Below are 24,345 nucleotides of genomic sequence, written 5' to 3'. Positions count from 1 at the left end.
TGGGAGGTGAGTGGGTCAGTCACTTGCTTAGAATCATTACTTGAGCAGAGACTTGAAGGAGGTGTGGAACTGGCCAGAGCGAGTGTTAGGAAGGGTTTTGAGCCCGGGCTCTGGGATGAGCTCATGAGCGTGGGACTGGAAGTGAAATGGGACAGAGAACGGGCTGGAGGTAGTGATCGAGGGGAGGTGGATAGGAAGAGACAGGAGTTGTTGGACATGACTCCCAAGGTCCCCACCCTGTTACCAGGGAACAAGGCACATTAACAGGTTAGGTGCTGGGAGGAGATGAGACTTGAGAGGTAGGCTAGGTTAGACTCCAGAAGCATTTCACCTTCATCTTGCTACCATAATCTGGGCTCGCAGGAAATTTGCCAGTGGTCCAGGAGGGGTCTGGGGCCATCCTGGATTTGAGTCCATTAGTTTGCCAACAGCTAGAAGGATTGATGAGCTGTCAGAGGGATAATGTGTGATCCCACCCTCAAGGCACGTGGGTGCCCCATTTCCTGGCTCCTACGAGGGAGCAAAGGCAGTTGAAATGGCCAACGCTGTCTCATGTTGAGGGGTGACACACTTGTCAAGTTCCAGGACCCCCACCTTTGGTTTAACTTGGGGGGCATTCAGTTGAGACTGCCCTCCCCGAACCACACGAATTTACATTAGAGTTTTGATCAACATTGTATAGATAGGGCAGATGACATTGCAAGGGACTGCCCCATGGACAGTGTTGTCTTCTCCTGGCCAAGAGCAGGGTGACTCCCTGTGGATTCCGGTCTCTTCCTCTGGCTGGAGCTGGAATCTTAGAGTTAGTTCTCTTCAGTTAAGTCCCACACAAGTTTCTTCAGGGACTTTTTATCGTTTCTATAACTGAGTCCTCCCCTTATTACTTTCATGTTTCTTTCCTCTGGGTTTACAGCAGAAAGCCAAATGCACACAAGTGGCAAGTACTAATAGTGGAAAACAATACATGGTTATTTTTGTCATTTGTAACATTTCATCCCCTTGGGTAATTTATCCCACTGGCAGTTTGTAAACAGTGCCAAATAGGAGTGGTGAGAGCCTATCTGAATTTACTGAGCATGTTTCTCACATCACACCGTTAAGTGTGCCGTGGGACTTGTACTTGTTAGTGGGACTTGCACTTTTGTTGTATGAAGCTGTCCTATTGCTGTTTCTTATTATTTTGATATGAATGCAGCAGTTTTATAAACTGTATTTGAATCATAGAGTCAGACACCTGGATCTGCTCTATTTGGACCTGTATGTTCTTGGGCAAATTACTGAGCTATCTGCAGCCTCAGTATTCCACCTGTAAAATGGGGTTAATAATAGAGCCTACCTCAGGGTGCCTGGGGGCTCAGTGGGTTAATCGCCTGCCTTCCGCTCAGGTCATAATCCCAGGGTCCTGAGACTGAGCCCCACGTTGGGCTCCCTGCTCAGCAAAGAGCGTGCTTCTCCCTCTCTGCTCTTGCTCTCTCTCTCTCTCTCTCAAATAAATAAATAAATAAAATATTTAAAATAAAAAATAGAGACTAATTGAGTACATTTATGTAAGTTCCTTATAATTATTATTAATAATATCTGACTGTGCTTACGTTCTTGAAATGATCTCTTAATAGGCTGTTGTAATGAAAACACATGCTTTATTTTGCTAATGTTTTGGCTGGAACTTTACTTTGGCATATATAATTGAATTCAGGTGAAGATTATTGTGAATATGTGTGTATGCATAATTTTTGATATGCTAGCTTTGTAAAGAAAGAAATATTTTAGGCTTTTCATCTCAATCTATGACCTGAAGTATTTCAGGTATATAGTCATTTTCTTTTCTTTTTTCTTTTCTTCTTTTTCTTTCTTTTTTTTTTTTAAAGATCTATTTACTTCAGAGAAAGAGAGCAGGAAGGGAAGGAGGGAAACAGAAAATCTCAAGCAGACTCCCTGCTGAGAGCAGAGCCAGCGGCTGGGCTCGATATGATGATCCTGAGATCATGACCTGAACTGAAACCAAGAATCAGAGGCTAAATGACTGAACCACCCAGACGCCCCTGAATTATTGAGTTCCTGTCCACCTTACACCTGTTTTCCCCTGTTGCTATGGTATGTTTGTCACAATTGACGAACCTACTAGAATGTATGATTATTAGCTAAAGTCCATATTGTATTCAGACTTCTTAGTTTTTACCTGATGTCTTTTTTCTGTTCCAGAATCCCATTCAGGATAGCACTGTCCATTTAATTGTCATGTCTCCTTGGGATACTTATGGCTAAGACAGTTTCTCATACTTTCTCTGTTTCTGATGACTTTACAGTTTTGAAGAGTACCAGTCATATATTTTGTAGAACGTCCCTCAACAACCAGTTTGAGGCAGTATTTGTCCAGTTTCTCCATAAGTTACTCTTGTTTGTTCCCTTTCCATGCTGTGCTCTGGAAGAAGTCACGGGCACAGTCCACACATACGGAGTGAGGAACTGTGCCCCACCGCCTTAAGGCGGGAATCTACAGAAATGCACTGGATACAGAGACATTTTCTGTTCCATAGAATCTCACTGAATTTTTCTAGTAAAACCACCAAGACATCATTTGTTTGTTTTAAGAGGACTTCTTGACAACTTTCTTCACTTCTTGCATGTTTTTTCAACGTCCGCAATTTTTCTTAATTCAAATTTATAAACGTTATTTCCATGGAAGTCATGGACATTATCTGCTTCCCCGTGTTTAACGCCTTACACATTCGAAATGCTTCTGTCCCCTCCTTCCCCACGATTATGTGTGCTCAATCTCTCTGCCTGATCCGTCTGAGTCAGGAATTATTTTATTGCTATGAAAGGTATCTGCTGTCAGAGACCCTGCTCTTGTATATATTTTCATGGCAGTTTCTTTCATGATTTGAGTTCACTTTTTTCCTACATTGAGGTTGTCTCTTTTGTTTTTCCACATCCTTTCCTCAAAGGTATAGACTCTGTGAACTGGATGCTTGATTAAGTTGCTTTCATTTATTCTTTTTTTTTTCTTTTTTGCTTTCATTTATTCTCATGCACTCTCTCTTTTCTTCCCTTCTTCATACCCGTCATCTTTTGAGCCACTTGTCTTGCTCCCCCTCTGCGTCCTTCCTGACTTTTCTAAGCCTTGGCTCTATGTCACTGATGCGATTTTCTGCAGTGGTCATGTCTTTCCTTGCTATTATTTATTCCACTTTAATTCTGAAGTCATATATTTTCCTCTTTAGTTTCCTTTCTTGTCTACTTTGGGCTCTTCTTGTACACTTTCCTGTTGATTTACTTCCTGCACTGTGAGCTTCTTGTTATTCTTGAGATGTTAAGTTGGAAATGAAAATATTCTTTGGTTTTCCCAGATAAAATAAGTGCAGCCATGTAATATGCTGGTTAGCAGTCAGACTGCTCTGGTGTGAGTCCAGGTGACCCCTCTTTGTGCCTCAGTGACTTAAATGAGTTCTTCCTTTCTGCTTGAACTCTGGCTCCTTCAATGGAGAGGACGCCGGAAGGAGTAGCTTCCTTGCAGGAATGTTGGGAAGATTCAGTAAATTAATCCACATAAAGTGCTTAGACCAGTGTCTGACATCAAACATGCATTTAATATGTCACAATTACTCTTTGATCTAATACATTCCTTTTCCTCTTCTTTTCTTTGTGCTAACGTCTTTACATGTACCTCCTCCCCACGGTCTTGGACCATAAAGGTCAGTCCTTTATGATTTAGTTCCCATATGTTGATACCCTTGTCACATGTTGTACTGGGCTACCTTTGCTGGTTTGAGGCCTGCTGCCGTGCGGTGGTAATAGTGTGTGCGTGATTGATTGCACAGGTAGCCGCTGGTGGGATGGAGGAGGACATCTTGGAATTCTTTCGCCAGTTCATTTGAATTTTGCAATGGCCTGGTCTATTTTGAGGACAAGTCCCCCAAAATTCAAAGTTAATTTTGGCAATCACGTGTATACTGCCTTGGTCTGCTAAGCTGCAGATCTTGGGTAAGCTGTGGAGGGGAGATGGCAGGATGTGGGCCCATGTGAGCTTTACCCGCCACATCTCAGCACAACAGGCTCCCCTGGCTTGTGGTGGCCTCGCCTTGCTAGTGGGCTGCTGGCCTCGAGACACTGCCATTCAGAGCTAGGAAGTGTGAGCCGAGGCTTAACAGTTAACGAGTGTGCTCCCTTTCTTCCTAAATGACTGTCCCATGCTCCAAGGAGGAGAGGTTCGTAAGCACTTGGCATCTTCTCTCAATCTCATTCCAAATGTATTAAACCCATCAAAGAGCCTTAGGATTCATAGTGTGTTGTAGGAACAATTCCCTAATTTTAACCTGGATGGAGATACTTTCTCCAAATGGCATGCTTGCTTATTTAATTCCGGAACTTTCAGAGAGGGATGTTATTGTAGCCTAGCCCCTGGGTGACATGTTTTCTGTGGGCTGGAGTATATTCACCTCCGCATGGGCTTTGGATGGGAGGAAGGAAACTGTGCCATATGCTGTTTGTAAATTCTCGCTGCCATCCTTGCCCTTCCGAGTTCTGCATGGACACACAAATACCTGGAAGTGACAGTTGTCAATCTCTCATGCAGACAGGCAGGCTTCCAACAATGAGGGCCTTCTGACAAGGTTTGGAAGGGGAACGCAGTGAGAAGCCATGATGGCTGTGAGGCACCTAGAGGCCCATGGATGAAGACCAGTGACGGTGGAGATGGGACTTCTGCCTGTGACTTCTGGGAGTCACCTTGAAAATTGCCCACTCGGGGCTACCTATGGTCATCAGAGTGACCCATCCATCCTGACTCCTGGATTTTCTGGAAGAGGCTAATCTGACTTCTGCTTCCCCAGCCCTCCAAAGTCTGTGGAATCTTCCAATCCCCTATATTAAGCCTCTTTTTTCTTGGAATATCTAGAGTGCCTTCTGTTTTTCTGAGTGAACCCAGACAGAAGCTCACAGGCCTATGGGAGATAAAGGGATAGGAAGGGCAATGTGGTGTCTGTCCCCACTCAGCCCCATGAACCCTTAACTGAGCCTAATAGAAACCACTGACCTCTGGCAGAACGTCAAGGTTCAGCTTTTCTCTGGGTCTCTAGGGGTACAGGAGCATAAGCAACTCTATCTTGTGACTGTATCTGACCTGTAATGGGGGAGGGGTATTTCTGTGTGTCCCACAGAATAGCTAGATTTGGTTCTGTGAGTTTCTTTGAAGTGCGATCATACTCAGCAAAGATGTCAGTAGCCTTTGGGGACACAGAGACCTAGAGAAAACCCCAGCAGTGCCCTGAAGGTGTGAGACAGAGGACCCAGGAGTGCCCAGGACGTGTGCGCCAGAGAGGAAAAGAGCTGAGTGGAAATTGATGTTGGCCGCCTGTGGATGAAGCAGCTAGCAGGGTTTATGCATAAGCACTGTGACAAGTACTTGGAGACTTAAAATAATCAGGTGGGACCATGAGTAGTTGGGGTTGTGCCTTATCAAGTGGGACGAGATTTATCCAAAGAAGGATTATTATTCGCATGATGCCACTTGTAACGACAGGTCAAATGGGTTACGAAAGGATTGGGTATAGCTTCTGGAGCTTCTGGAGTGTCAACAGCGGACTAAGCAGCATGGTGGGATGGATGTTCTAGAAGACTGTAAAAGAATCCAGAAAGACCACACATGAGTCCCACCACTGCCATAAAGGGGACACTGTGGGAGAGGTGATAATCATAGCTAAAGTTTACATAGTATTTACTATGTGCCAGGCATTGTTCTAAGTGGTTTACATTTTATAACTAATTTAATTCTCATGGAGATGCTGTGAGGCAGCTACCATTATCATCGTATATTTATGAGTAAGGAAACCGAGACACACAAATTTGAAGGTCACATAGCTCAGAAATGGCAAAATCAGGATTGCAAACATGGAAAATTTTTATGTCTAAGTTCTTCATATTACTGATTTTGAGAGAGAGAGAGACAGAAAGAGAGAGCATGTGCGAGTTAGGATAGGAGAATTTGACTGATAGGCTCTTACTACTTAGATGTAGATGAGATCTTAGAGATACAAGAATCAAGCTCTCCCATTTTCCAGATGAGGAAGCTGAGGCAATGGGGTAGTATGCATTCCAGGTCAAATGATTCCTAGTTAACTGTAGACAGAGTATTAGAATGCACGTCTCCTTATTTCTCCTTTGATGGGAAAGACTAGGAGAATCCTCTTGTCCTTGAGACATGCTCACTTCCCAACAGACACACTGGCTGAAAGGTTGAGGCTTGTAAAGCATCCCACCTTGGTTAGTGCTTTACTGGTCAAAGGCATTATCTTATGAAAAGTCTACTTCCGTAGGAGAATTAATGAATCACGTAATTATGAACCGCTAAAAGTTTAGGGCAAAATAAGGTGTTCAGCAGGTTTTCTTCAGACATGTTACAGAAAAGTACCAAGTTGTGACATAGACAACGTGGAGAAGGAAAAGTGACTTTTATGACATAGTGGAAAGGAAAAGCCTGTTCTCTTTGAGGCAGGGCTGAATCTGTATGAACAGAGAGATCTAACTGGATGCTCCTGGACTTAGAGTCAGAAAACCCAAGACTGGTTTCCATAGTTTCTACTTAGCATCTGCTCTGAAGTTTTTCATTCCTCTATAATGTCTTGACACCTACCTGTCCTGTATACCTTCAAGGTTTCTTACAGGAAGTGAAATAATTCTCCATAAAACAGGCTTTATAGCTATGTAGAGCCCTGGGCAGTTGGGGGTAGCCTCATGCTCTGTATCACCAAGAGGGAAGTCAAGGTGACACAGATACCAGTTTTATCTGTAGCCAGTGCACGATTTTACCTTTCCTGGAGGTTTGCGCGTGAACCGTGCTTAAATTACCATCGCTGGAAATAGCTTCCACTCCCTTGGCTTCTGTTCTACTAGGCATTTTGGTTCTCTTCTCCCAGGGACTGGCATTCACCTGCTGAAATAAAAGAATGCAAAAGCAAATACAGGGCGACAAGTGTTCTGTATCACACATGACACTGCCCCAATTCTGTGAATTAGGAGGAAATATTTGATGGGAAAAATATTTGGGGTTCAGGAGACCTGATTTGTTGCCCAGACTCTATTGCTAGCCAATCGTGTGACCTTGGGAACTTCACGGTTACCCCTGGGTCTTAATCTCTGCTTCTCTGAAATGAAGGGTCTGGCCTGGATTGCCATAATGGATTGTAATATTCTTTCCAGTTCTGTGTTCCTTTGTCTCTCCACTGATAAATGTATCGACTGGATGTTAAAATTTGACAGTCTTCTTTGAAATTTCATCTGGAAGGTTCGAACTTCTTAAATTACCTGAAAAACTGCCTGTTCTGAACATCTAGATATACCAGATAAAATATGGCAAACATCTTTTCAAATACATAGCTCCAAAGATAGTAAGAGATATCCCCATGGATGTAATGAAAAGTTTGCAGTATGAGCTAACTCCTCAGTGATATTGGGACTGGGGTGGGGAGCAGATATCAGTTTCAGTGATGCAGGTTCTTGAGATCTAGGTCCTTGGGGACGAGGGATGAAGCCTTAGACCTCTGCCGGGAAGGCAATTATCATGGAGATCCTATTATAGAGCCAGAACCCTCAAAGGGGTTCAAAACTGAGTTAAAGAGACTCTGTCCATTGCAACAGTGAGACAGTGATAGCTTACATCCTCCTGAGCTCTGGTTTGAAAAGAAAGAGCCTCTGCTTAAAATTCCAAAAATTCACAACTATGTCACGGGGAGTTGGAGGGTTGCAATTCACACTGTTTTCATTGTCTGAGAGAGAACTCTTTTTTGGCTGAAAAACTGGACTAAAGAACTGGGCCCAGGCCGATTTCCTTAACACAGATCACCCAGAGTTACTGATGAAGCTCTGCTTAATATGACTTCCAGATCCAAAATTAGAAACACTCAGAGAAGCAACCATCCAAAGCAAGTCCTCAGACTCAACATGTAGCACGATCAAATTGCTGAGAACTTCCAAGAGTTGGATAAACTGATAACTGTCTTTTATAAGCATGTTTAAAATAATTGAAGAAATAAAGGAGAGACCAAAACGTAAGAAGATATCCAAAAGAACAGGCATATTTAAGAAAGGCACTACTTGAAATACTAAAGACAAATTTAAGTATTGAAATTAGAAATGAAGCCATTAGACAATGAGCTAATGACTGAATGAGTGAAATAGAAGATAGAACAGAATTATACAGAATAAAGTAATTTATACAGAATAAGTTATACAGACTAAGTTATACAGAATATTAAACAGAATAAGTATATTATACAGATTAAAGCTCAGGCAGATAATGACATATTGTAGCAGAGTTAGGGGACCTGGAAAATAGAGTTAAAAGTTCTGATATGTGTTCAGTAAGATTTCTGGGAAAAGAAAATGAACAGAATTGAGGAGAGGCAATGCTTTAAGAAATAATGGTTAGGGCTTTTCCAGAAGAGATGAAACAAGATTTCTCAGATTCAGGAATGACAGTGAGTCTGAAGCCAGAAAAATGAAGTTAAAGCTATACTTAGACAAAGTGTAAGAATCCTGTAGAATACAAAAAGTGTGAAACTTATCTGTAATGATACATACCATATGAGGTCATTGGTGGGGGACAGGGGGTAGAAAGTAATTACAATATGATACCAGAGAAGGGAGCAGTGTTCTTTTTTAAACTTCAAGATAATAGTAATAATAATAAAGACAAAGTAGAAGAAAGTGAGTGAGGAGTACAAAACTATCAGTACAATATGTAAGCACAGATGAAGAATAGACACAGCAGAACCCACCTTGACTTACTATCAAAGACATGAACCTTCGAAATACAAGACATTATTTCTTACCTGTCCGCTTCCACAAATATTTGAAAGACTTCTCTCTAGTTTAGGCAGAAGTGTAGGGAACTAAGCTGTTGTTGTGGGAGTCAGGGCAGCTTTCCTCTTGGTATTGCTGCTTCAAGACCACTACCAGGGAATAATCCATACAGCCACCCAAAAGCACGTCCCAAGACAGTCCTTGTAGCGATATTTGTAAAAGTGAAAAATTAACAGCTAACTAGTGGTCATTAATGTTTGAATAGTTAAGTAAAGCAAAGTACGTATATTTTTGGAACATTCTAGCCATCAAAAAGAACTAATAAAATCGACATATGTATTAACAATTTAAAGGACATATTAAGTGAAAAAAGCAAGTTGTAAATTCAAAGGGATACATGCACCCCTGTGTTTATAGCAGCATTATTTGCAACAGCCAAGGTACGGAAGCAGCCCAGTGTGCATCAATGGATGAATGGAGAAAGTAGAGGTGGTATAGATAAATATGGGATATTACTCAGCTGTCAAAAAGAATGAAACTTTGCATTTGCAACAACATGGATGGAGCTAGAGAATTTAATGGTGAGTGAAATAAGTCAGTCAGAGAAAGACAAATACCATATGATTTCACTCCTATGTGGAATTTAGGAAACAAACATGCAAAGGGAAAAGGGAGAGAGGGAGGGAGGGAGGAAGGAAGGAAGGAAGGAATGGAGGGAGGGAGGGACAGACTCTGAACTACAGAGAACAAACTGATGGTCGCCAGAGGGGAGGGGTGGAGGGATGGGGGAAATAGGTGATGGATGAAGGAGGGCACTTCTCGTGATGAGTCCCGGGGGATATATGGAAGTTTGAATCACTGTATTGCACACCTGAAACTCACATGACATTGTATGTGAACTAACTGGAATTAAAATAAAAACTTAAAGAAAATAGCAAGTTGTGGAACAGTAAGTACCGAGGTAATAAGTAAAACATATATGCACACAACATTACATTTGTAATTTATGTGTTTACAAGTGAGTAGAAAATTGCGAAAGAATATTCACAACATTGAAACAATGACAGCTCTGCTGTACGTTGCCCTTAGCACTGGTTTTAAAATTAAGATACACAGTTGGCTAAGTCTGGGTGGCTCAGTTGGTTCAGTGTCTGCCTTTGGCTCAGGTCATGCTCCTGGAGGCCTGGGATCAAGTCCCTCACCGGGCTCCTTGCTCAGTGCCGAGTCTCCCTCTCCCTCTGCCCCTCCCCTTCCTCATGTTCATTCTCTCTCTCTCAGATCTTTTAAAAAATAAAAATAAAGAAAAGTTAAATTAAGATACATTAATCTGATAACGCTGGTCAAATGTGTAGAAGGGAATGCAGGGGACCATTCCCTTTGGGGAGGAATGGCCAGGAGGGAACTTCACATTATCTGGGGTATGTAAATGAGTTACAACAATAACGTCTTTGTAAATTATTACTGTGATTCAGAAATACATTTAAGGGGTGCCTGGGTGGCTCAGTCGGTTAAGCGTCTGATTTTGGCTCAGGTCATGATCCCAGGGTCCTGCTCAGCAGGGGGCCTGCTTCTCCCACTCCCTCTGCTGCTTCCCCTGCTTCTGTGTGCGTTCTCTCTCTCTCTCTCTCTCTCTCTCTCTGTCAAATAAATAAATTTTTAAAATACATTTAAATTGACAACAACAGAAAAAAACTACCATAAAACCTGTGATCACAGTGTCTGGGGCGTGGGAATCTCTCATCCTAACAGCTTTACAAATTGTGTGCATATGTGTACATGTGTGATTGTGTGTGTGTGTGTGTGTGTGTGTGTGTGTGTGTGTATAACTGGATGTTAAAGTGATGCCTCTTAGGGCGCCTGGGTGGCTCAGTGGGTTAAGCCTCTGCCCTCAGCTCAGGTCATGATCCCAGGGTCCTGGGATCGAGCCCCGCATCGGGATCTCTGCTCAGCGGGGAGCCTGCTTCCCTTCCTCTCTCTGCCTGCCTCTCTGCCTACTTGTGATCTGTCTGTCAAATAAATAAATAAAATCTTAAAAAAAAAAAAAAGGTGCCTCTCGATTAGTGCAACTGCCCCCAGACCATTCTGAGAAGAAAACAGCAAGTGTTGCCTCCACTCCAAAGCGATAGGAGACCACCATCCAGGACTGAGAAGAGGGCTGTTGAGCCCACCACCGGGGCACAAACGCTGAGATGACATCCCTGAGAGAGACTATCTCTAGGGAAAGCTGCCGGGGTGGCCTGTCACTTGTCCACCCTGCCTTCAGGGGAGAGCAGGGAGGGTACCGCCCTTCACTCTAAGTCAGAGGACAGGGGCTGCTTGTGGGGGGAGGGGGCGTCGCCCAGACAGCTTGACCTATGTCCCCTGGAGGCTTGTGCGTGTGCCTGTGTATGTATGAGAGAGAGGAGACTGGCGAGTGACCCCTGCCTCAGCATCCACAGGCACGAGGCTGGCAGAGCAGAGCAAGGCCCCTGCCCACTGAGAGGTCATGATGCCTCCACCTCCCCCAGCGACAGGTGCAGAGATGCGCGGAGGCAGAGCCGCACGCTCCTCTGAACCAGGTGTGGGTGGCACAGGAGGCATCCAGCTTGCAGCCATACCCAAGAGAACCCGCATGAGCCCCAAAGAGGTGGAGGGACCGTAGGATGCCAGATGGCTGGCGGGCCCCGTAAGGGAGAGACTGTGGGATGTCTCCAGTGGGGAACTGACTAAAGGATTCAGCAGTGAACATCCACCCGAGCCCAGAGAGCACCAGAGCCAGATCACAAGAGTCCCAGTCAGAAACCACTTCCTGCCTCTTTCCAGCCACCCCTCCATCTCCCTAACCCCCAGCCCTAGAAGGCGTAGAAGCCGCAGCTTCCAAGAGGGGTGTGGGGAGGAGCTGGCAGAGAGAGGGAACAAGAAGCCAAACCAAGTGACTACTGACCCCCACCAAGGTCCAAGCTGGAGATGGAGAGAAGCTCTATTTTTTTTTTAAAGTAGAATTAATATACAACGTTGTTTGAATCTCGGGTGTACATTGTAGTGATTCAACAGTTCTCAGGTGTTCATCACGATACATTACTCTCGATCCTTATTTAGGGAGAAGCTCTACTTTTTTTTTATTTATTTTTTTAATTTATATAGATATATATTTTTTTAATATTTTATTTATTTATTTGACAGAGAGAGATCACAAGTAGGCAGAGGCAGGCAGAGAGAGAGGGGAGGAAGCAGGCTCCCTGCTGAGCAGAGAGCCGATGTGGGGCTTGATCCCAGGACCCTGGGATCATGACCCGATCTGAAGGCAGAGGCTTAACCCACTGAGCCACCCAGGCACCCCGAGAAGCTCTACTTTTAGATAAAGTTTGGAGTTTTGTGCTTTTTATCAGACAGGACCTATTCGTTTACAACATGAGATTATTTGGAAACTGAAAGGAGCCAATGAGTCGCCCTGGTGATTCTGAGAAGAAATCCATCAAATGAAGGGATGGAATATTTTCCTGTAAAAATGGTTTGCTCATCACGTCTGTCCACATTTAGGGCTGTCAGTTGAACTGAGGTCACAAGACCCGCAGCCCTAGCTTTCAGATTAACTTTTTTTTTTTTGCCACAGTGACAACTAGAAGGACTCTTCTCACGCACCAGTGCCTGAGAGTTCACTGATCACTAGTTCATTCATTGATTCAGTAAATATTTGTTGAACAGTGGATGTTATGCTTCCTTATCTTTTTCTTTTAAAAAAAACATATTTATTTATTTTAGAGAGAGAGCACAAATGACAGGGAGGGACAGCAGGAAAGGGAGAAGCAGACTCCCAGCTGATCAGGGAGCCTGCCTGGGGCTTGATCCCAGGACAGGGGATCATGACCTGAGCCAAAGACAGATGTCTTTGCTCTTTCTCTTACATTTATGGCTGACGTGTTTAGTTCTCATTACATTTGCCCCCTCTCTGTGCTTACTGTGACAGAAGTACATGCCAGGTTGTCTGGTAACCAGAAACGATGTCTCACATACTGTCCCTGGCTGCGTCCCTTGCCCTACATCAGATGTGTCCTACCTTCCTCCTTCACTGCCAACTTCCACTGCCTCATCGACCCCAGCAAGGAAAATGCGAGAATGACATTTGCTCTGGAGAAAATGAGAGTCACAGTGACGGCCACCAGGTAAGTAGCAAGAAGAGGGCAAGTGTTTTACCTGGTTGTTTGGGAAAGGTGTATTTGAGCTAAGTTGGGAAAGATGAGAAGAATGGAGCTCTGAGTAAAAGGAACCAGCAAGTTTGTCCAGTGCCCGTGCAGAGTGAGTGAGAAGGTTGATATGAGTAGGGAGACCAAAGTGGTTGTTAGGGGCCATACCACGGGGTTCCTACAGGCCAGGTAAGGGGACTGGATTCACCTGGCTGCTGGGTGATGCATGGTCTCTATGGGGCAAGACTAGGAACCAAGAGAGTCGAGAAGCGGCTGTGGTGATCGATCACCTAGGCAAGAGTTGATGTATAGGGGAGGCCAACCATGGTGCAAAAGAGTGGACTGGGTATCTGTTTTGGAGTGAAAGCCAGCAAGAATTGCTAATGAGATGGGTAGGGGAAGAGAGAATGGGGTAGATCATTGGAGACTTCTAGATTTATGGCTTGTACAAATGAGTAAATGGTGTTATGCTCCGTAGAGATGGGAAAGCAAGTGGGAGGGAAGCAGGTTTCCAGAAGAAAAATAAGAGTTTCATTCTGTGCTATTGGTTTTGAGATGTCTGTTAGACCCAGAAGGGAAGATGGCCCAGTAGGCATTGTGTCTATGACGCTGTAGCTTGAGGCAGGGGGCCAAGGGAGAAATAGAAATTTGAAAGTCATCACTTTTATCTGTTTACTTACAGACTAAGTAAATGAGGAACAACTTGCAAAGATATTGAATGAGTCATCTGTCAACTTGTTTTCTGATTCCCTGGCCAAAACTGATTCTGTGTTTATTCTATGCATGAACCTGCGTCTTGCTCTTCTGCTCTAAACTAGTTCACTATGGAGTGAGGCTTTCCCTTAAGGTCCTGTACTGAGCTGTTAGCAGCTCACATATTTTTATATCTGGTCTCAGCCCTGAACATATCCTCCATATAAGAAGTAGCTTGTGGCTCATATTCATAGCTCCAAAATCTGAGTCCTGGGCCCCAAACTCTTTGTTCCATTACTACTGCCCAAGGCCATGGGATTCCATTTGCATCAGTTCACTGGTGAGGTCTCATCTGTTTTGATTAATTTGGTCTTTTAGCCCTGATAAAATCTTCCTTTGCCAAAATTCAGCTTTTACATTTATTGTCTCACCACAGATGCAGTCACTGCTTTATTATTATTATTAACACATCTCACAAACATAAGCCCAATATATCAATCTTAAGCTGAAGGTATCTCGACTGGTCCCAATATTTGGGTGATGTTAAGCCTTAAAGGCATAGTTTAAAGTTGCCGGTTCACTTCCACATGCTTCAGAACATTCCGACTCTTGCCTCCGCGACTATTCTTTTGGGTGAATTTATTCCCTGAAGTTTTATTCTCTGGAATTCTGGGGCTCTTTTTCTATTAGGATAAGGTGATATCCTCTCTTAATTTCCAGAATTATCTTAGGAAAGAGGACTTCTCTTCTGCACCCCATAGCATCCATCCCAGAGCAGCAAATGAAAGAAAGACCCTCTCCCAACATCTCAAAAGCAGAATTAGGAGGAAAGATGGTAGGCTAACCTGAGGAAGTCAGAGTGCGGGGTCCTCAGTCCTTTCCAATAAATTCTTTTAAGCTTTTCAAAATTTTCTACATTGCCCTACATCCCCAAGAGGTAAATGATTACCTTAAAACCTTTAGCCTTTATGTTACCCCATGGAAAGATTTTTTTTGGTGAATGGTTTAATTTTTAACTTTTATTAGTTGACAAGTAGACCAAACTCATTAGATCTTCCTCAGACTTAAAGGCCAGCTGAGGTCACTTCCATCTTCCCTAATCTTCCAGCCAGAATCAATGTCCCTCCTTGTAGGATCCCGACATCCCATACCCTGTGTTTGCAGTGCTGTTCATTGTGTTCCTCATTAGGATCGGGTATGTCCTGTCCCTTTTGAGTCCTGTCTCACCAGAAATGTTTAGTAGAAATGGGCTCTCCACAAAGCAGAGACTTAATATCCATTTGGGTTGACTCAAGTGACTTTTGTGGTTTACTGATGATAGCTGTTGGCATGAAGATCACTGAGCTTTCTGGAACATTCATAGCCTGTGATTCTGCTCCCTTTCCGGGCAGAACATTTCAAAAGACTCACACATACTCCCTGCCCCACTCGAGACAAGAAAGCTTTTAGCGAAGCCTTTACTGACTTCCATTCTGGTAAATCCAGTGGCCAGTCCCGAGACTATCTTTTAAGCTCAACAGCTTTCATCACTCATTCCTCCCCTGTACTCTTTCACTTGATTTTCATCCATGATTCGGACCTGATTTTCCTCATGCCTTATTGTGTCTTCCTCCTGAATCCTTTTAGCGAGTCCTCATGTTTTCTGGAACCTCTGATATTGGTGTCCCCAGGACTGTGGTCTTGAGTTTCTTCCCTATTCAAACTCACTCCCAAGATGAGCCCACACAGTCTCCTTTCTCTAACTGCCCTTCCTCACACCCCTTCCCGAGCCAGCATTTCAGCCCTTCGGCTGCCATCATCTCTCCTGTTGTATCCAGTGGGTATCTCGGTCTTCACATGCCCACAAGGAGAATGCCTCAACCCCCTCCATCTTCATCCCTGGGGCAAGACTGCATCTTGCCGCAAACCTTGGAGTCCTCCTCAGTTAGTCTGCTCTTTCCCTTGGCGAGTGTTCCCTCCACCAGCACGTCCTGTCAGCTCTGCCTTCAGACCTTTCCCCAAACGCCATTGCTTTTCATTTCCTCCACTCCTAACACAATCACCTGTCACTGGGGTAAATAAAACATACTCTTACCTGGCCCCACTCTTTCTCCTCTCTTTTTCAGTTCATCTCCACACGGCAGGCAGAATATTGAAAATGTAAATACATATGTTCTAACTTACATAAATCTATAAATATGTAAATGCACCATTTACTGGTTTAACATCTTCCAAAGCCTTCTCAGTAAAATTAGGACAAAATGGACCGAGTTAATGCACAGGACAGGACAGGAAGTTGCTTCTCTTGTTCCCGAAAGCCATGAAAGAATGAGTTATCTTCTGTTCAACACACACCCAGTGTGTGAGGCTAGAACACAGAAAGGCAACTGCAAACAGAGGGAACACACGTTGGTCGTTGCTAGTTCAAAGAAATCTGAAATCATGTAGGTAGCTATTTCAAGAACCCGTGTATGGTTCCTGATGGGGCTTCTGCAGGTGATGCGGAGGACTGCAGTGCCCCCAGAATATCTTTCCTCGTGGCTCATAGCTCTACTCTGTGGGCAGTGTCTAATCTGGCACAAAACTCACCTTTTTTACTGAGTTTTATTTTCAGTGACTCTTTTTTTGTTTTGTTTTATTTGTCCCTTCTGCCTTTTCCCCATATCTGCCAGGTCCTTATTGTGCTTTCTTAAGTGCTAGTTTCTTAATTCGTCAAACTTCTTACGCTGTCCTCTTATCCAAAGTTCTGGGGAAGGATGTTCTATCTTGTTTGTGTTCATCTGGCCCTTGCTCATGCTGGAGTGTTTCTGGCTGTGTTGTGTAATTCCAGATTGTGGCCTCACGGTTAATAAACTTTACTCAAGGAAATCTTGTGGGGGGGTTGAGGGATTATTCTTCCAGAGAGATTTTTGTGTTTGCTTCTGCTAAGTACTACCAACCTGAGGCCACTTTTATGTCCATTTTATGACCTTAGTCTTCTTGGACTTATGTAAATAGCATATATGTGAATCTAAAACTGAAGACTGTAGAACCCCGTAGTTATTCATTTCATTGGGAGGGTTTCTTGTTTGTTCTGTTATTTTGTCTGGTTTGTTTTGTTTTGTTTTTACCATCTAGAGTATAGGCCAAGAGAGAAAAGCTTTTTGTCTCTCTGAGCAGGTGAACAGATGTATTTTTTCTAGTTTGCCCATCAGAGTAGCTGTGGCTTGGTGTGACCAGCAATAAGAAGAGGACATTTTGTTGTAGGGACCTTAATTTTTATGTCAATAAACAATAAATTGAGAGTTATGAGCTCTCAATTCTCAACTGAGTTAGTAAATACAATTGGAAAGACACAACACTGTGGCTCTCTTACTGCATTATATCTTTTGAATTTGGCTTGTAGTTACTCCGTAATGCTGGTGATGTGGGATGGCCAGGGGAAAGGAGTATGGTTTCCTCTGGGGTAAGTGTAGAATGTTGCTTCTATTTCTTCTCTGTAGAGTGGATTTGTAAGTAAACTAGTTGAATTAATGTTCAGTTCTGAGCAGCTTTATAAAAGTAACAGGACGATAACTAAGACGCCTTTGTCATCGGTAGGTGGGGTAGAACTGTGGTCTCAGCTCCTTGGGTCATTCTGAGCTGCAGTGGAGGGAACTGGAAGGAGGGACCCCTGGAGATAATGTCAGGAGTGCTCCGAGCTTTCCCCGAACTTGTCCTCAGAGGGGCCCACCTACCTGGTGTCAGTAATGGATTTTACTACTTTCAGAGGCAATTCCCATTGGCCTGCTCTGGGCAGCCTGCTCTGGACTTGGCCCTTATTAAATGTTAGGGTTTTGTCAGCTGGTACCGAAGCCTCATCAGATGGAGGCACTGGAGAGACACCCTAGAGGAGAAGCATTTGCTTGCTGGATGTGGCTGTGCACCGCCCCCTTCCAATCACCACTCCCTCCCAACCATGCTCCAGGGCTACCCTGAGCTTCTCCAGAGAGGTGTGGAGCAGCACATCTCATGAACGTGGCTCTCTCAGGCCACCAGCAGAACCTTCCAGGTGGGGAGCTTTCCCTCATACCCTGAGGGTGTGGGGTGGAGGGCGCTTTCCCTCATACCCCAGGGCCTGTGTTTTCAGCCACTCTGGCAAGTGTCAAGTTCTTGAAGCTTCTCTGCAACCCAGTGAGCTCCACAGGCACCCTCCCTAGTAAGGTCTGGATCCCCATGCTTGGTCTTTCCTCCAGACCCAGGGGTGGCAGTGGGCCCTTCCCTATGCCCTTCCTCTGATACTTTGAGCTCTTACATCTCACTAGCCACCCCCTCCTTTCTCTGAGGCATTGAGAGAGTAATTGTTCATGTGAAACTTTCCTCATTCGGTTCACTATGTGGTTTCTCTCTCTTGACTGGAGGGACTGATACAACCATTGACTTGTACTTTTGCCTATTATCGGATATTGAACCTTTTGGATCATAGGTTGGATGGGGTTTTGGAATATAGGTGAGGTTCAGTGGGGTGAAGTCCAGAGGTAACGGCCACGAAAGAATTCTTGAGCTGTCTTTGGTGCAAAATGGTGGTTTATTGAGGCGAGGGGACAGGACCCCTGGCCAGAAAGAGCTGCTGCCCCAGGGTTGTGAGGGGTGGCTGACTATATACTATGGGGTTGGAAGAGGCAAGGAAAAGGGAGGTTTTCAAAAGAACTTTAGTATGCTAAAGAGGACCTACAAGATACTGGAGGCCTTGCCATTGTCAAGTTAAGGTTCTTTTTCCCCTCTAGCAAGGTATTACCACTAAGATAGTTGGGAGATTCCTGAAAGAACATCACATATGTCCCACCCAGGAGTGGGGGCGGGGGGTGGTGGGCATTGCAGAGGGTCAGCTTCTGCTTTGTCCTCAGCTTGCCTTCTGTTCTCTCCTCAGGTTGGCCTTACATGCTCATTATTTAATGTTCTCCCAGAGTTGACATCAAGTCTTTAATGTAGGAAATATATTGATCAATACTGATCAGTTTTAAGCATGTTCTTCATTAGGTTTGACCCTATTATTATGTTTTCTACATAAATACAAATGAAATATATTTTTGTGTAATTTAATTGTGATTGCATTTTCTCTTCATATCTTCCAGAATTTTTCTGCCTTTTTGCGGGGGGAACCCCTCAGCCAACATACACACATGTATGTGTGAGAGAGAATACATGTGCTTAATTAAAGGAGCAAATGACTTTCATAAATGTGATCATTCTTAACTATCAAATTATATCATTTCTTCTAATCCTAGGTTAATCCTCTTTTTTGTTTTTAAAGATTTTTTTATTTATTTGGGTGGGAACGAAAATGAGAGAGATTGCAGAAGGAGAGGGAGAAGCAGGCTCCCGCTGTGCAGGGAGCCCAATACAGGGCTCCATACCGGGACCCCGGGATAAACAGGACCTGAGTTGAAGGCAGATGCTTAACCAACTGAGCCACACAGGTGTCCCTTAGGATAAACCTCTTAAAGAGCTGTAGACCTTTCTTCCCATTACTACACATTTTTGTTATGTGTGCCCCAAATCTCTGTAACTTTTAGATGTGTGTGATAATTTATTGGGTATATGGGTTATATTGTTCTATCTCATAGCCTCATGGTTAAAAAAAAGTTCTTCGTGTTTATTTGGGTTTTTTTTCTCACAGAAATGTCTTTGGCCACTTTGCTAAAATGGTCATTTCTGGTTTTTATGTCTTTTTTTTTTAGGTGATTGTATGCCAAGCAATAAATAAACTACTTAGAAAATTCCTTGACTAATATTTCTAAATAAATCACAAAATGTCATCAATAGTGATTATGATATAAAGAGTTCATTTTGCAACTCATCTCTTCTGAAAACAGTATGATTTTTTTGTCATCAAACACGATCTTGGACTTAAGGTTGAGATATCTTTTGCCCATATGTTACGAATACTATTAGTCTTATTTCACTAAGTGCTTTTTTCTGTAACATAAGTAATAAGTAGGCACATATGACCTTTCAGCAAATTTTGAATTTAACACTTTCTGGGTCTTGGTTTTTTGGTTTTCGTTTTTTTAGCGCAAATGTCACATTTGATTTGGAAGCAAAAATCTATGTTAAAATTTATGTTATTTTAATTTATGCTTTTATAATTTAACAATAAATAATAAAATAAAAAAGTGAACAAGAGGGTTGGGAAGGGGATATTTGATCATGACATTTTTGAGTTAGATGTAATTTTTGTGGTCTACGATTTGGAATTTCTGTGTAAATTTCATACATTATACATATATATCCAATTTGTTTTCTGGAAAAAATAGACTAGTTACTATCAAGTCAATATTAAAGTGCTTCATATTCAAAAATACAGCCCCTCTTCATTGAACAGTGGGCTTCAGGACATTGTATTGGAAGGCAATGAAATAAATGATTTATTTGTGTGCAACTTAAGATATAAAATGACTTCTGAAAATGAGAAGGGTATTCTGAGGAACTATAACATTCACTTAAAAAAAAATGAGAAAACGCTTTTAGAAACAATTTGTTAAAGTAAAGCAACCCCAAAATTTATGAAAATCTTTCTACCAAATGTTAGCAGTTAGCCTACATGTAATAATTAGTTTCAGGTGGGTGGCCCAGGTGGCTCAGTCAGTTAAGCATCTGCCTTCTGCTCAGGTCATGATCCCGGGGTCCTGGGATCGAGTCCCACATCAGGCTCCCTGCTCACCAGGGAGTCTCGTCCTCTGCCCCTCCCCTGGCTCATGTGCATTCTCTCCTTTCTCTCTCAAACAAATCTTAAAAAAAATATTAGTTTCAGATGTGCAATATAGTGACTTGTCACTTCAATACAACACCCAGTGCTCATCACAACAAGTGTCCCCCTTCATCCCTATTATCTACTTTACCCATCCCTCCACCTACCTTCCCTCTGGTAACCATCAGTTGTTCTCTAGAGTTAAAAGTCTATTTCTTGGTTTGCCCCTCTTTTTTTCCCTATGTTCATTATGTTTTGTTTCTAAAATTCCACATGTGAGTGAAATCATATGGTGTTTGCCTTTGTCTGACTGACTTATTTTACTTAGCATTATACACTCTAGCAACATCCACGTCATTGTAAATGACAAGATTTTATTCTTTTTATGGCTGAGGAATATTCCATTGTACATCCATACCACATCTTCTTTATCCATTCATCAGTCCATTGACACTTGGGCTGTTTCCATAATTTGGCTGTTATAGATAATGCTGCTGTAAGCATCAAGGTGAATGTATTCCCTTCAAATTAGTTTTTTTTTTTTTTATCCTTTGGGTAAATACCTCATAGTGCAATTGCAAGATGGTAGGGTAGTTCTGTTTTTGACTCTTGAACTGTTAGTGGGAATGCAGACTGATGCAGCCACTCTGGAAAACAGTATGGAGATTTCCCAAATGTTAGTTCTAAAAGAAGAATTGAGAAGTCTTAAGCTGCTGGTCTTACATATCAGTCCTACCCCTGCTCTGCTCCCTAATCACTTCCCTCTCAAATGAGATTATGTCAGAGAAACTACATATACCTTTAAGAAAAAGCAATTTCAGATTTTTAATAAAATGGATTCTTTTTGACAGAGCAAAAATTGAAACCTCATTAAGGAAAAATATCAGTAATGTGGCATATATTGGGTGATTCTATATTCACTGTAGCCTTAGGACCAAGTGTGATTAACTATAATCACGGTACTGTCTCCTGTGGTTTCATGATACTTCTTAACCACTTGTAAGGTTTTGCTTTTTCTGTGCTATGCCTTCTCTTCAAATCACTAATCTTTTACTTTTTTTTTTCAATAGGAAGTACATTTTATGTACATAAATCTAAGACCATTTAAATATAGATTCTTTCTCAAACTTGAAAGTTGATGACCAGTATATCAAAATTACAAGACAGAGTTGTTACATTCTAATATTTACCCAGAGCAAAACAGTCATATAATTCATTTGACCACTGTCTCAAAAGCCACATGCCAGAGCAAAATTAATTTTTATGGAGAAGAATAATGAATAAAACAAGAATAAGGACCACCTCTAGGTTCTCAATACTGTTGGTGATAAATTGAAATATTTTGGTTAGGTATTATAAGTCCCCTGTTATACATTTCCCCATGTTAATATATACTAAGTTTCTTGGAAGGTTACTCCTGACCAGAAGATACTTGGAGAAATTATACAGCCTTGGAGGTAAGGTGGTACTTGTCATGTAGCCAGCTTCTAGTGTGGTAGTGTAGTAGCCAGCTTCTGAGATGGTGGCCCACCTTTAACAACCAGGTTGTAATAGATAAGTCTTTTAGTCAGAGAGTGTCACAATATAGCAACTGAGTGATTCCCAGCAACAGCCTGCTATGTGCCACCTTGTGGGGTACTCTGCCATGAGCCAGTTGAGCTGAAGGCTGAAAGTTGGTGCACCTCCTTCTATTGCTGCTAGTCCCATCACCCTGTAAGCCCAGCTCCTTACATCACTGAAAGAAAAGCCCTAAAATAAGGTTCCCCATACAGCCACTATTAGCTACATATTTATTTTTCCTTCTCAAACATTGTTTTGTTGTCATGATTCCAAAAGTACTTTGGTACAGTACTATGCTCTGTTACCCTAGGGTAGCTCCACAAATGCCCTAACCAAAAAGGATGGCAGTGCTCAAGACCCTGTTGGGTGGGCTCACTTCCTACCTGCATCCTCTGTGCCATGGGCATCAGGAGTTCCTCTCTTGGTGATAGTCTCAGTGAACTGCTTTGGGAGGCCCTTGTCCTTCCAAATCAAAGATTGTTTTTATAGAGTACTCTGAATTTATAAAAGTTGTGATAAATGGAAGTATCTCTTCATATTGTCAGTATATTGCTGGGAATCAGACAGTTGCTATGTTCTGACACTTTCTGACTGGAAGAAGCTGCTGTATCTATTATGACCTGATCGCCAAAGGAGCGCCGCCATCTTGGAAGCTGGCTACCACACTAGGTATACAGGTAAGTCATGGGAAAGTGCGATATTGTCTTAGAGTTAACCAGGTTACATGCTTTATTTAATAACTGTGTCTAATATTCCACAACGGGACATATGGTGGTGACAAGGACTGTTTTCTGCAGGTTCACTGACAACAATAAAACTGTTATTTCACTATTGAATATATGACACTTGGGTTTTTTTAGTCCATTCAATAATTTTTAGAATTTATCCCATTATCCCCAGTTTATTAAGGGTTTTTAACTTTAAAGTACTTAGAGCAAGCACTGTCAAATGTATTTTTAGTAACCATTGTTAGGAACTTAGTGCTGTAGCAGTATTGATTCACTAAGTCAGTGAATCATCTTTCTGGATGTACCAGTATTGAATCATCCTTGTGTTCTGGGAAGAACCTCAGGAGGCAGTTCTCAAGACCTCTAGTTGCAGATAAGCTACTTAAAGATCATCAGAAACTGAAGTGTTCTCAAAACAGCTAAGTTTCCAGAATACATGCTGTGATTAACTGTCTTCCTTGTTTATAATGGCTGTGATTCACACAGTTTCTTTGATAAGACCTGATGCATCTTTTTGTTGAATTTATTATTTGCAGATGTGATAAACACTTGAGTTTACCAGGTTGATTACATTAATTGTACTTATTTTTAGGGCTGCAAAATGTGCCCATGAGTGATCCCCTCTGTCTTTAAATCAAACATGTGAATTTATTTCCAGGCATGTCTTTTAGCTCTGCCAAAGCAGTCTTGTGCAAAGGTACTGTTTCTGGAAAGCCTCTGAGGATTTGTTAGCTGGAATAGGTATGGGCGAGATAGTTTCTCTAATAAAAGGAGCTTTAAGGAGAAAAACCAATTAAATGCCTCCATGATGCTCATGCATTTTGGTTTTAAAGATTTTTCAGCCACAAGAGCAGAGTATTGTGAACCCTGAGTAAGTCCCTTCTGGAAAGAGGCCATATTATCTGTTTTTGCTACTTAAATGATTGTTATTCCATAGGTCTGAGACACAAGGATTTGGAGCCTGGAGAAAATCCTTCAACTTAGGAAAGTCTATAACAGGAATAATAAGCAGATTTTATTTCCTCTCTGTTTTCTCTAGTGCAGGGAAAAGAAGTTCTTCCCATGATCGGGCCTCTCTCCTCTCAGGAATCGTGTTGGGATTTGAAGCCAAAGAAAAAGTGAGTGTTAAAAGTATTCTCTTGCCTCTCCTTGTTCTTTCATTGTGTGTTTCATTTAGGGGCCACTCTCAAATGTATGGTTTTGTCAACCTTAAAAGTAAAACAGCCAGTTATTTTACCGGAGAAATGGGTTTATTTGAGAATAGCAGAGGAATTACAGTTTGGGACACACAAGCTCTGGCAAACCATAGGCAAGTCTGGAGATCAAAGGAAAGGAACATTACTGAGTAGAGAAAAGGAGGAGGTTGGAAGGGGTTACTTTAAAGGGAAGAAAGCCCATTGGAGGAAAGTGAGAGTTCAGGATGCAGACAGCTTCTCACTGGCTGAGTTGTGGTATTTTCTTATTGGCTGAGCTTGTTCCTGGGCAAGGAGAAGGTTTTCCTTCCTCCTATCCCAGTAGTAAAGTATGCTTCTTCCTGTTGGGAATGCAGTGGAGCAGAAGAAATAAAACATCGGAGTTCCCACTTCTGGCCTCCTGACTCCATTTTAAAATGAGGTTTCCTTCGCTCAATTTCATCGTTTAGACATGCATCATTTTATCCTGCTTCACTTTATTCTACTTCACAGATACTGTGGTTCGTTTTGTTTTGTTTTGT

General features: G+C 42.5%; 1 protein-coding gene across 3 annotated transcripts in view; it reads right to left on the bottom strand.

Moving 5' to 3' along the window:
• Window positions 1-24,345, bottom strand: part of LOC116870028 (histone H2B type 1-A) — a 384,027-nt gene that overhangs the window by 339,383 nt on the left and 20,299 nt on the right. The window lies entirely within an intron of this gene.

This window comes from Lontra canadensis, unplaced genomic scaffold (genome assembly GCF_010015895.1).
Source record: "Lontra canadensis isolate GAN:19392208 unplaced genomic scaffold, GSC_riverotter_1.0 scaffold21, whole genome shotgun sequence".
Lineage (NCBI taxonomy): Eukaryota > Metazoa > Chordata > Mammalia > Carnivora > Mustelidae > Lontra > Lontra canadensis.
This window is presented reverse-complemented; position numbering and strand designations above follow the sequence as displayed.